Here is a 13,412-nt window from a genome sequence, read left to right as displayed (position 1 = left end):
TGGTTGATTTCTAACTTCTAGGTTGTTGCCTCAACCCCTGACTTTATAGACCCACAGCACTGTAATGGTTGTCAACAGATGCTCATCTGCATGAAAAAAACAGAGCCTCTATTAAAATAACAGCAAATTAGACTGACTGGGCCCTTAATTGAATTTGACTGGGCTGTAATGGTAGACTGAATCTGATTAGGCTAATAGGTTCTCTTTTCAAACAAAAGGCCTATGAGCTAATTATAGAAACTCACTGCAGCTTATATCAGTATTGTTTCTAAACCTCATGTATTAATCATAGCTTTTACACAGGCTCTTCAAGATGTTTGTCATTAATATATAATAGCAATCAATACAGCCTCTGTTGTGTCCTAAATACATTCGGATGCCAGTTTAAATGAACTATTTGATTGTTCTCACATGTATTTGATTGTAGCTGTTTAATAGTAATAAGGTTGTTGCTATATTGTTCCACTAATGCATTAGCAAACTTTTATTTCCTCAGTATGCATGTTGGTGCACAGATTTGCAGCAAACTAAACAGTCTTGCAACTAGAAAGGGACTCAGAGAGCACAGAGCTCTGCCAAGGCAAATAATTCAGTCTTATATGGTATGACAGTCTGCAACTGTCAACGCTATGTCTCGAGATATTTCCAAAACCATCAAAATATGGTTGTGCCCAAGGGAAATATGGCTCTGTAGCTGCTAAATGCACTATGTCCTCCAGCTGCTGGGTAATTATGTGTGCTGTTTGGTGCTGAGCACGTTGAGTACAGTAGCTGTTTGGAGCTTTTTCTCTGAAAACAGCTGCAACTGAAAATGATGCTATAAGAGCGATGTGAGTGAAACAAAACAGTAAAGTTGTGCATTTTATAGCCAAATAATGAGTGGAAACCTGCAATAAAATTCAGTAAAGCCTCGGGGCTGCCGATTTAGGTTATCAGTCTCATCGCCTGTGACCCCTTTCACTGTTTTCACTGTTGTTTGATATTGTGATTCAAAAATTTCAGTCACTTATTCAGTAACTGCTTAGTGCAAGCAATGGCAGCTTCTTCAACTCCAGTGCTTTGCCAGATTTGTCCACAGGCTGCAATAATGGTGTGATAATATAAACCCAAACAGGAGTAAGCCTAAGTGCCTAACTGAGGAGAAATTGGATCATTGAACTAAAGAGCCAGATATTTTTTCTTATAAGTTTATGGAGACCAAAGCTGTAAAGATAGTGAATATCAGCTCTTTCCAGAACACATGAGCTGGCTCTGCTTGGCCCGGTTTGACTTGACATGTCAGAGATTTGCACGTCAGTTACAACAGGGCTACCAGCTTGAAGGTCTTTAACTTACAACATGCTTGTTGTGAGCCGATGACATTTAAAAGCAGCAACCTTGACTACTGCACTGTGCAACAATTGTTGGCAGCCAGCTACTTATAATCATGTATATTGGCATCTAATGCTTATTGCTTGAAAAAAATGGGACAGAATGGGGAAACAGATTTAGAAGAGGAAGCTATCATTTGAAATTTCTTGCCTGAACGATGACGAAGCCTGACATTGTTGCAACCCGCTTGGAAGCATTTGGACATGCTTCCATCCAACTCTGTAGATGTTCCACCTCGGACATGACCTGGGCACAAATCTGCGTGTTTAAAACTGGCAGCGGAAAATAATATCAACACAGCATGGTTTGACTGGGCACAACCAAAAGTTCCAAAGGAAAAGCCCTGTACAACTCTCATCTATGTATCAGATAATGAGACAGGACTCTAGTTGGGTGCTCAGTGCAAATGAAGTCCTATAAGGCCCGACCGATACTGGAGGTTTGGGGCCGCTATCAATATATCAGCCGATATTCTTTAAACAGATTACAGAATATAGAATATACACCTAAACGCACATTTTTTGCAATGATCCCTCAAAGGTTGTGATGAAGACATGTAATGGGAGCAGGATATTTTGCAGTTTAACAGTTCAAAATGATAACAGGGCACTTAAACAGTAAAACTTCTCAAATAGAGCAAAATATGTTCATATGTATCATAAAATACAGAAAAATATACAGAAAATGATGCCTATAATAAAGCTAACAAATAAGAACAATCAGTATTTTCTGCTACCAATATTGAGCAGTATAGAAGTAATAGACCAATATCAGACCAGTAATATTGATAAACTAATATCAGGGTCTAATGTGCAGGCATGGGAGTTTTACAAACACATTAGCCATAAGCAGATATTAAATTAGGGTTTTAATGCTGTCAGTTTGGTTTTGAGCTTTTATGTTCCCCAGTGTCCAAGAATCAATTAATGCTTCTTTAGGAAAAAGAATCACTGTGTTGCTTTGGCCATGGCCGCAACATTTCCACAATCAATCACAACTCGGCTTTGTAGGTACATCCTGTTCCCGGTGTTCATATTAGCAGCATAAACAGATAGCACCCTGGAAAACGGTCCGTGGGTTTAATCAAACATTTATTTGTGCAATCGCAAAATAAAGTTCACAGCAATATATTGTCATATCTTTTCTGCGTTTCAGCCAAACATGACTGTAATCATAATATGATTAATTAAGGAGGACCGTCAGTTCCAGTTGTTCATGTTTCTCTTTGTTTGTACTGGTTCTTGTAATCTGTGAGATGTGTCAGATATAAATCCAAATAGAGGAGAGGTATTATTGAGGAGATCAGACCGTGAATGTAAATATTGCCAGCCTCCTGCGGTGGATGGCTTCACTCTCGTCGGTTCTCAGCTCACGGCTTCGGCAGCCAACTTTCAGACCAAGTGCTGTTAACGCTGTTAAACAGCAGAACCAACCGCTTCCAGAAACTTCCACAGGGTCTGTCATGTGCTGCCAAAAGCTTAAAAGTTACACATGACTCACATTAATCAATAACTCCACTGAGAGACAAACAACAGTTTAAGTGCTGTGTGTTTGTGCTATGATCCTATTTTCCCTTTTAATATAATATACATTTGGTTATTAATGTTTGTTTTCTCTTTCATTCTTTTGCCACAGATAGAAATACACACAGTCTTGCAGAGTTTCTCAGTTTAAGGCGACACAATATGATGAAATATGCATGTATGGCTGAGTTTTAAATAACTTATTTAGAATTTTTTGATATTTTAGGGTTGGGGGAGATTAACAAATAGACAGAAATCATAGTGGACTGTAAAATGCACTGTGGGTTGCTTTTCTCCAGTCACTCAGTGGTGGATTAATAATCTGGAAGACTGGGCATTTTCATGGAGGGTCGACACACCAGAATAGACATATAGTTAACGACCAGCCCATAAAGCTGGGACAGGAGCCCATTAGTTCATTTTCTATAATGATGCTAGGCCAATCACATGTACACAAATATACAAAGATCATAGATATTTGCTGCAAGGGGGGCTCCTGCAGCAACAGGTTGAAGGAGGAGAGGTGGCTGCCAATGTGAGGATGAGCAGTCGTGTGACAGGGAAACTGCAGAACAGAATGAGCAGGAGGAAAGTGAAGGTGAGGCGGTGACAAGAAAGAAGCACGCAAGGAAACAGGACTCTCAGGGAGGCGACGTTTCCTACTTTGTAGTGGTTTGCTAGAATAGTACAGCTATAGTGATGTGGCCTGTGGTGGCCCAAAAAAAGATGCCTTGCCACCCCATTTTCGGATGATCTAATTGGAAAATATGTATGTAAAGCTATGGCTGGTCGAAAGTTTACAAGTGAAGCTCCAATATCTGAGTGCAAGTGAATGCAGCAGTCTCAGTTTCCCCCGGCTCCACTGTCCATGCAGCGGGCAGCTCGTCTTGATGACTGCTGATGTTTTTTTTTCCTTCTAACTGCATATGTAGGGTTGCCAACTTCCACTTTATGTTTAATTGTGTGAGGGATGGATTAAATCTAAATATTCACCACTTCTTATGAGTGTCTCTGATTGCTTGTAGCTTTTTTAAAAATAACTTAGTAGGCTTAGTGGTCAATTTTAAAAAAGACATGTATTAGGAAAAATGATTTCGAATTATTTTGGAAGAAAAACAGCTTGTTGATTTCTAATGCCACCTGTAGATATTACTACAATGTTTTATTCGTGTACCACAAAACTTGATGTTTCTAAGTGAAATTACCTTCATTCGAGGGTTCATGCCACCCTTTTCCCTCTGAAGGGGACCATAAACATGGTGCACCGGTGGCTAATGTTCCACAGATTGTGGGTGCCGCCTGATGGGCCATAAATATCAGGACCGATTTTTCTCCCAGTCCCAATCCTGCGTTCACTGGCCTGACCACCACCATTATCGTTAATACCACAACAACCACAATCACAGTAACTACTTATCATCTTTATCAAGAGCCATGAAAACAGCAGCAGTTGTAGTTTTGCAGTACGTTTCAAGGATACGCCTGGACCCTCTACAGACAAAATTAATGACTGTATGGTTTATATGTCCACTCATTACTCAGATCTGACCTTAACCTGGTGTGTTCACCGTCATCTAGTGTATATTCCTGGTAAAAATACAATGTGTGTGTGTGTGTGTGAATATAAGTGTTGCAGCCTATTGCAACATTTGCTCACAGGAGCATGAAATATTGCCAGACAGATGAACACCAAGGGCATACATTTTCCTAAAAAGACTGACTAGCACCCTCATACGCACACAAGCACACACACACACACACACACACACACACACACACACACACACACACACACACACACACACACACACACACACAATGACAGGGTGAATGGCACGCTGACACTGACACAAACTGACAAAGCTTTACAAAAATAGCTTGAGAAGATGTGGACAGCCATAGTGCAAACCTGTCTTTGGGCAAAAGACATTATGCAACAGTAAAAACTGATACAGCAGGATTTCCATGCTCTGGGAATTTCTGGAATGCCAAAAAAAAAATTTTTCAGAGGGCCTTTTTAGAGCCGACAATATAAAACTGCTAAATAAAATGAACAATACACTCAAGATTTTGTTGCTTTTGGAACTTTACAAGTTGAAGTGCCTCCATTTCCATCTTTGATTTTATGATCGCTCCCTCCAGCTGTGAGGCATGTTTGTCCTTTAAGCAGCAGATTGAGCCTCTAGCTGCCTTTTCAGTGGATGTTGTCTTAGCAGCAGATGATGCCAGTGATGATGATGACCCTCTTCATACATTAAAGATACTGTCACGCTCACAGTCTTCATCAGAGGATGGAGTTTGCCCTGGTGTCATGGAGATGACTGGTAACTGAGGCAGCTCAGTCACCAGGTAAGTATGGAACTCTCAAAGTCTCACACTTTGTAACAACTGTGCTGTCTCCATGGCATCTGAGCAGGACGCCGCTCGCTGCGGGAGTTCAGTTACAGTTAGTTTCTATGGTTACACTGACACTCTCGCTCTGAAACTTTCTCTGGATTGGAACTTTTGAAAGTGTGAGGGAGCCTTTTAGTATTAGGATGTTCCTACAGCTTGTAAATAGGGACGCACCGATACCACTTTTTTTCAGACCGAGTATAGTATATAGTATATAAGTACTTGCATTTGGGTACTTGCCGATATCGAGTAGTACTTAAGTACTTAATAATGCCATTAAAGTTTTTACAGTGACTTTTAAAACATGTTTTACTTTCATTAGATTGTCACTTTCTAAATATAACAAATCATTGTTGCTGTTTCGTGCTACAAGTGTAACCATAGTTACTATATACATGACATTTTTAGGTTATTTAACCACATGGTCAAGTTTGGAGAGACAGAAAAGATATGAACTCCAACAACTATTTGCATATTCATAAATCCTTGAATACAAAATAAAGACAAAGTGTAGAGACATGTAAACCATTTTAACCTGAAGATGGACTTTAAAATCTCACTGCCACTTCTCACTGAAGAATAGACAACCCAGGCTGACTGCGTCTTCCCAAATATTTTCTCATCCACACTTGTTCAACACCTAATTTTTGCTTTTGTCCAGACTGCAAAGCTTTTATGTCAATACAGCAAGTTGGTCTGCTGTGTCCATCTCCATTTGCTTCCCCGTGAAATCGAGCAAGATCACATATGAGATCACATATTAGATCATGTGACATGATTCTCTCTCTTCTGGCATGACAATCTTGATAACATCCTGTCGGGTGTTCTTTTCAAAAGAGGATAGAAACTGTAAAGTTTTTCTTATGTGTGCATGAGATGCAACCAGATTTCAATATCAGTCAGGATATTAAAACTCTGTTGGTGTGAGCCGAGCATTAATTCATAGGGGATTTGGCTGCTTTCATTTTATATGTATGTGTGGAAAAGAAAAAGTATTTTTGTTCAGTCACTACATTTTGCAATTTAGTTTCTCATCTCTTTTTCCACGGGGATAAAGGGAAATGTTAGACTGATGGAGATAACAACACTAAACTCTGCCTTGGTCTTCTGTCTACTCTATTAGTCCCTTATCTTTCCTGACTTTTCTAGCTCTGCATTCTGCTTCTTGCCAGTTTTCTAATTTATTTATCTATTCACATCTCTCTCTCCCCATCTCTTTTCACTTCCCATCCTTTGTCTGTGTTTCTCCCCCTTCCTCTCTCATCTTCAAGGGCATTGGGGTAAACACGGTCCAGACAATTTTGTTTGGTTATTGAGTTGTCAAGGTGTAGAGGGACTTGTTAGCCTGCCTCGTTAGCCAGGAGGAGTGGATGATTTCTTCTGTTTACAGAGCAGTGCGGCTGCGCTCGGCTAGCTTGTTAGCGACACAGGGAGAGGTTGCTGTGTTTTCAGGTTAGCTGGGAAACCTCAAGAGTCTGCCCCCAACCCTCTGGCTGAAGGAGTCAGTCACAATAACACACCATTTCACACATTTACTCAACACTCGGGTCTGACCGAACAAATAAAGGCATCCCGAGGTCTGCCTTCTCTGCAAAACAGATGCATGTTATAGGCATATTTTTAATGCAATGCCCAAGCCAAGATACATTTTCTAATAATTTCAGTTATTTGAAGACAATGAAAAATACTGTCTGGAAGTTGATGGCATTTTTTTGTTGATGTTAATTTATTTTTTCAGTTGAGCATTTTTGTCCTACTAACTAACAATGTTAGTAGGTCAGTTTAATGAAGTTGAGCAATGTATCTTGCAATATTGCAATGAAATAGCAATAGGGTTAGTCATTATTACTCAGATACATTATGATGGCGAACCTTTACCCATTTCTCCGCAGGGTTAGGTTAGGTTAGGTTACTAATATCTACAGAGTGCCACAGCAAGTCAAGTGTGGTTCCTGATGAACAGCTGAAGTTAGAACACAACTGGAAAAAGAGGTTTTTTGTCAAGTCTCCTCCTGTTTTATTTTGGTATGTGTCTTGGTTGTCTTAACTTTCTGTCTTTGTCTGTTTCCACTCACCCCTGATCACCTCCCAGTGTATTTAGCCTTGTATCTGTTCCCTCTTCAGCTGACAGTCCATGTTTGTACATTGTGCTTCCTATTAGTCCCTTGTGTGCCATTTTGGATTTCTTCCTCCTGTTTTTTTTTCCCCTTAGCTTTTTGTGGTTTGGTTACATACCTTTGGATTTTTCCCCCTTTGGACCTTTCACTGTTTTGACATCTTTCTGATTTATCTAACTCTAAGCCCCTTTGTTTGACTCTTGTGTTCAATAAATTTTGAACAGCTACAACTCAGCCCTGGTATGCATTTTTGGGTTGTTATTCCTGTTTCTGCTGCTTAACAAGTTCTGACACAGCGCTGTTAAACACAACCACTCATTACCTTCATTAAATCACCTGAAAACAACACCAGGCTGCTGCAGTATAACCATACAGACCTGTTGGTTATAGCTCAGCCCTTTTTCTTTTTTTGAAGGAGATCTCTTTTTAACAAGGCTCGGGAGTAGTTTGTGTTTTGTCCTTGAAACACATAGCCATGCAAACACTGCAGACTGTGTACAAGGCGAGATGCATTCGAAATATTTGGTGCAGATTTCTGGTGATGTGTGTTCATGTGGTGATGCTCTGATCTGCCCAGACATTTCCTGAGTTAATGCTTTCCAGATGCTGAGCTGTCTTCATCATGTTTAACTCTGATTAGTCCAGCTGTTTCAGCGCCTTTTTTCATGAAATCACTGATGTGACTGGCTAAAACAGCATTTAATAAATACCACACCTGCTAATCTATATTCACTTTCATCCAGCCCTTTTGCATATCGCATTGAATAAAACAGAAAAAAAAAATGAAAGGAGCACATGGAGGCGCACAGGTTGCATAATCTGAATATATTCCCAAACCAATGCATACAAGTAGTGCTGCATGTCAGCTTCAACTTCTTTTCCTCCATGACAAGCCTACTTGTAAAACAATTGGCCAGAATTTCTTTCATTTTTTGTTTCAATTGGCGTTAGTGTTAAGGAAGTTTGATTTAATACTACAGGTCCCAGAATTCTGGTAGCAGCAGACACAGTTTGAACAGCTATTTTGACAGAAATACGACAGAAAAGCAGCTCTGTTTACAGCACAGCCTAACAATCTCAACTTGTTTTAATAAAGAGGCCCATAAAATATAATTGGAACTGCAACCTGATTTCAAGCTGCACACAGCGTGAGAAGTTTTCCATACAAAAGCAGGGCACGGTGCTGTTTGTTATGTTCCTGAGGAGTTAGAGATGTGCAGCCTGTTGACTCCATCTCTTCATTTGGTTATGCAGTTCAGGCTACATGCTGTCAGCTCGACCCAAGAAACGTAGGAACAAAATGTGTGTCACAACAATCATTTTATCCTGTGTAGTGTATCATCATGGACGACAACCAATGCTGTATCTCTGACCTAGCAGGTTACCACAACTTCAACGTGTTCTATGACATTCACTAATTGGAGCTCAAAGTGCTCTTCTTTCTGTAAACATAGCGCTGTGAAAAGAGGAAGGATGTTGGTGCTACTGCTGCTGCTGCTGCTGCTAGGTGGAAATGTGAAAATTGGACCGTAAAGCCAATATCTCACATATCACAAGCCACTGTTTTTTTATTTACATTTATATTCCTGGAAGTCGGTCCCCAGTAGCTCCTTCCCGTTTCATACAGGTCATGAAAGACAGCAAGCTATGATTGGTAAGGAACCAACGCCTTGTCTGTTACCATTACAACAGCCCAAAATATCATGTTGTCTGAACTCAGCATTATTCCTCCTTTTGCAGAAAATAATCATTGTCTTGTTTTATGGATCAATGATTGCAATCTGTGCAACCATCAGTGACAAATACATTGTGGTTGCTTTGACTGTTTCACAATAAAAGCCCGATTTTGCTAATTGAATGCTTTAATGGTCAACCAGTAGTAGTCATAGAACACGTTTGATTTGTATTGGCAGTAACCTACCACAGCTTTGAAATGCCTGTGGAAAAAAACTCGGCACAGAAACTCCACCAATAACAAAAATGAAGTATGGTATAAAAAACAGATTTGTTTGTTTTGCACACATAATGAAAAATAACACAACAGCGCATAATTCAACACCACTGGTATGAACAGAAAATTTGCATAAAAGAAGTACAGAAGATTGTGCTGGTGAGATTAAAAAAAAGTTGTAGAAAGGCTTATAAAGAGATGTCATGAATAAAACAAGTAGTTTTCATTTCACCGTGGTGTGTCTGTCAGTGCTTTCGTTATGAGAATGTCTGCCTTGCAGAACATTGTCCTGTAGGTTACATAACATAATGAATTCCTGCGTCAGATGGTATAATGCAACCTCCATCCGCAATAATATAATGTCATGTAATGGCAAAACACTGCCCTATGCAATAACATGAAATGAGCATAACAGATGTTAACATAAGACAATGAAACAAAATAAGGTTATAAGGACACATGAGGAAAAAATATTACAATAGAACACAACATAACATGACAGGCCGTTCTGGGCCTGCCGCTGATTAAAATCCCTATAGTGTCTGCAAAGGCGCCTCCAGGGGAATTTGCACAAAATAGATTGACTACATGATGTGAGTCTGAATTACTTTAGAGTGTATATTGTGGCGGTGGATTGCATTTTTTTTCCCGGTGGCTGAAAATGAGAAATAATGGACTTTCCTGGTCATTCGTGAGTGGAGCAGAGACTTTCTTTAATCGCTACGCCTGCAGCCTTGACTTAACTCATTCACTGTTGGCTTCATTCAATTCATGTAGTGACAGTTGTTCATCTTCAGAGGAATCATCCTCATCATGAAGAGACCTTTTGATACAATAGACTGTGTGCTTTGAATTGCAATTGAAGCCCAATTAAAAGAAGTGAAAGTTGCGTTCAAGGATTTCATCCAAGTTACAGAGCAGCGAGAGAAGACTCGCACACACAGAACGAAAAGGATTCAGAGTGGAGTCTAGATTTGAAATAATTCTCTTTGATGCATTCTCTGGTGACTGGGGACCAACAGGGGTCCTGGAGTGGGTTGTTCTGAGTCACACATTTTTTTGGAAGTTATAGTCGGCTGTTTTGACTGATAGTTTTTTGTAGTGATCCTTCTCGATCATGGTTTCATAGGTCAAACTTGATTCCTTAAGCCAGAATCTAGGGGGCAAGTCTAAGGTCTTCTCTGGGGGTCCTTGACATAAAAAAAGTTTGGGAACCCCTGCATTAGAATAATAACACTGTAACAATGAGACATTCTCATACTCTGTTTCACACCAGCTTGTCAAATACTAACATTTTGTTCCAGACAGCTGCACAAGATACGATTTAGCATCTGTAAGAGGTGAACTGGACCATCCACTCCAGAAAAAGTGCTGAAACCTGCATCAGTTAGGTGTTTACGTGTCATAGCAGGTTGAGAAAATGAACAGTTTTTTGCAGTTGATAAATGTGAGGCGAGTATGAACAATGAAGCTCAGATTCGAGTTAAGACAACTGCAAACAGCTTCTTATCTCACTTAACTCAGTCCTATTAACAGAGTTCTTTTAACACCCTCGGAGCACCGCAGTGTAATTTTCAAACCTGCTGCGCTTCCAAGAGACAGTACTCTTACATTCCTCTTACCGGCAGAAAGGAAGCACACAACTGTGCCAAACTCACTTAGCAGTGACATGAGTTGTTTTACATCAAGACTAATGAGCTGGATATGGAGACGCAGGCAGACAAATCAGATCGCTGGGCTCTCCTGAGCCTTCAAAGGTTGATCCGGTTTCAAAGTGAGCGCGATTGAGAGGGGAGGAGGGAGAGAGTGAAAATGAAAGAGATGATGAGAAAGATATAAACACAAACTGATGAGGGTAAAACAAGCAAGCGGGATGAAGGAGGGGATAAATAAGGATAATGAATTACAGAAGTTACAAGAGAAAAGCAAATATTTCACTGGTGACACTTTATTTGAATGAGTCTGCATAAGACTGTCATTCCCCTGTGAAGTCCAGGAAATTATTCATTACATTACAAAAGCATTTGACAGTGTAATAAAACTTAATATCCTCTTCATGACATCTCCAAAATGCACCACCGAGTTAAGGTCAAGGAATATTCATAAGCCATTTATAATGCTGTAATGACAGTGTTAAAACCAAACACATTTGACAGTGTAATGCTAAAACATAAAGCTAAACAGTTTATTATGACAACCTGACATTATCAAAGACATTTTTGTCTTGGTTAATATCAAGATGTCATAAAGAATACATTGACAGGTCACATTGTCTTGGTCAATGTCAAGTTGTCAAAACAAAGCCATTTCTGTTTTGATTAATGCCATGATGTCATAGCAAAGATGTTGACGGGTTGGGTTGTTCTGCTTAATGTCAAGTTGTTATAACAAAGATATTTTTTGATTTTGGTTGACAGGTTACATTGCCTTTGTTTATGTCAAGTTGTCATAACAGTGATATTTCTGTCTTGACTGATGTTAAGATGTCACAACAAAGTCATTGTCAGGTTATTTTGTCTTGGTTAATATCAAGCTGACATGACAAAGACATATGTTGTCTTGATTAATGTCAAGTTGCCATACAATGACATCTCAGTGTCAACTTGGTGTTAAAACTGACATAACTGACCAAGTGGCACTTAATGTCAACAGTTCATAAAGACTCCTTCATGGTTATGACAGTGTCATGTCAGTTTTATGATCACACCATCAAGTAAAGTGATACTTATTTAATTTGATTTGTTTTGAAGTATTTAACATAATATTTTTTCACTACATAATGCAGTAAATACTGATGAAAACACATTAGTTGAATAAATGACTCACTGTGACCACTGCAGTACGGTTTCAAAGTAGATTTTAACTTTCTGAAGCACTAATCTACATCATAAACTGATTTCATTAATTACATAAACTACGTGCTTGTTGCTGCTGCGATAATTGAAGTCTTATCCAGATAGACCACTTCAATATTAAAGAGGACCTCTGAGTATTTATGTGTGAAGAGCTTTGTTCCCTGCTTTTTAATTTAATCCGCTCTGCACGCAGTTGCTGTGCGGTGAAGTGGAACAGTATGAACAGGTGTTTCGCTGGTGAGATGTCTGTGAACCAATTTAGAACAAATAAGAAGTCAGAGTGAACATTTAGCATTTTCTGGGAATGTGTTATCTATTACGAACCACCTCCCTGAATTTGGCTCTGACTAAAATGCCATCGCTGAGCGTGGTTACAGAGGCACATGGCCACCGGTCAATAACAGCAGATACTCCTGCTGTTTTTGTGCCGCAACCACCAGCGCAAGAGCAATTTTCTGTTGTATTAATTGCTCCCAAAACCCATTTATACAAAGCCAGATTAGTCATATTTTGTGCACTCTGAAATTTCTATTTTTATCTGAGCCATTATGGAGACTCTAACCTTCACTCTGACATGACATTTTGTAATTCATGAACATCTCTGGAGTGTATTCAGCTGCACCTCATTCCTTTATAATTGTGTTTTGCTGTGTCCTTGCTGCTCTTAGTGTGAAGCAAACAACACATGCGGGCACACTGTCATAGGCTGGTTCACAGGGGTTGAGCTACACCCTTTTCTCTGGGGTAGTAGTCAGGGAAAAAGCTGCAGTGCAGCGAAGGAAAACGGGCACACAGAACTAGAAAGGGATTCAAGCAGGCAGGATTTTAAGCATTTTGATTTGATAAATTAGAGAGCTGTACTTACAGTCAAAAATGTTCAAAAGTGGTAATGGTAAAATGGTTAACACTTTTACTAGCTTTGTGGCCAAAAGAAACTGATAAAATGCAGCTCTGGTAATTTTGTCTACTAGCCTGTACCAAATCCAGTCCAATATGAAGGAAAAACAAAGACACAACTTAGATTTACAATAGAAAGTGGTGGAAAGAATAGTTAAAATCTAATCTTTGTCTCAAAAACTACTTGGACTATTAGTTACTTTTAACCGCTGATGTCATAGTCACCTCTCCAAACTAGGGTTGTAAATTTTGTGCGTTTTCCTGATCCAATAATTGAAAATGCTAACAACTGATTAATCATTAA

The sequence above is a fragment of the Lutjanus erythropterus genome, chromosome 6 (assembly GCF_056507025.1).
Source record: "Lutjanus erythropterus isolate fLutEry1 chromosome 6, fLutEry1.hap2, whole genome shotgun sequence".
Classification (NCBI taxonomy): Eukaryota; Metazoa; Chordata; class Actinopteri; order Lutjaniformes; family Lutjanidae; genus Lutjanus; species Lutjanus erythropterus.
The sequence above is the reverse complement of the archived record's forward strand: the minus strand, read 5'-3'. Positions refer to the sequence as shown.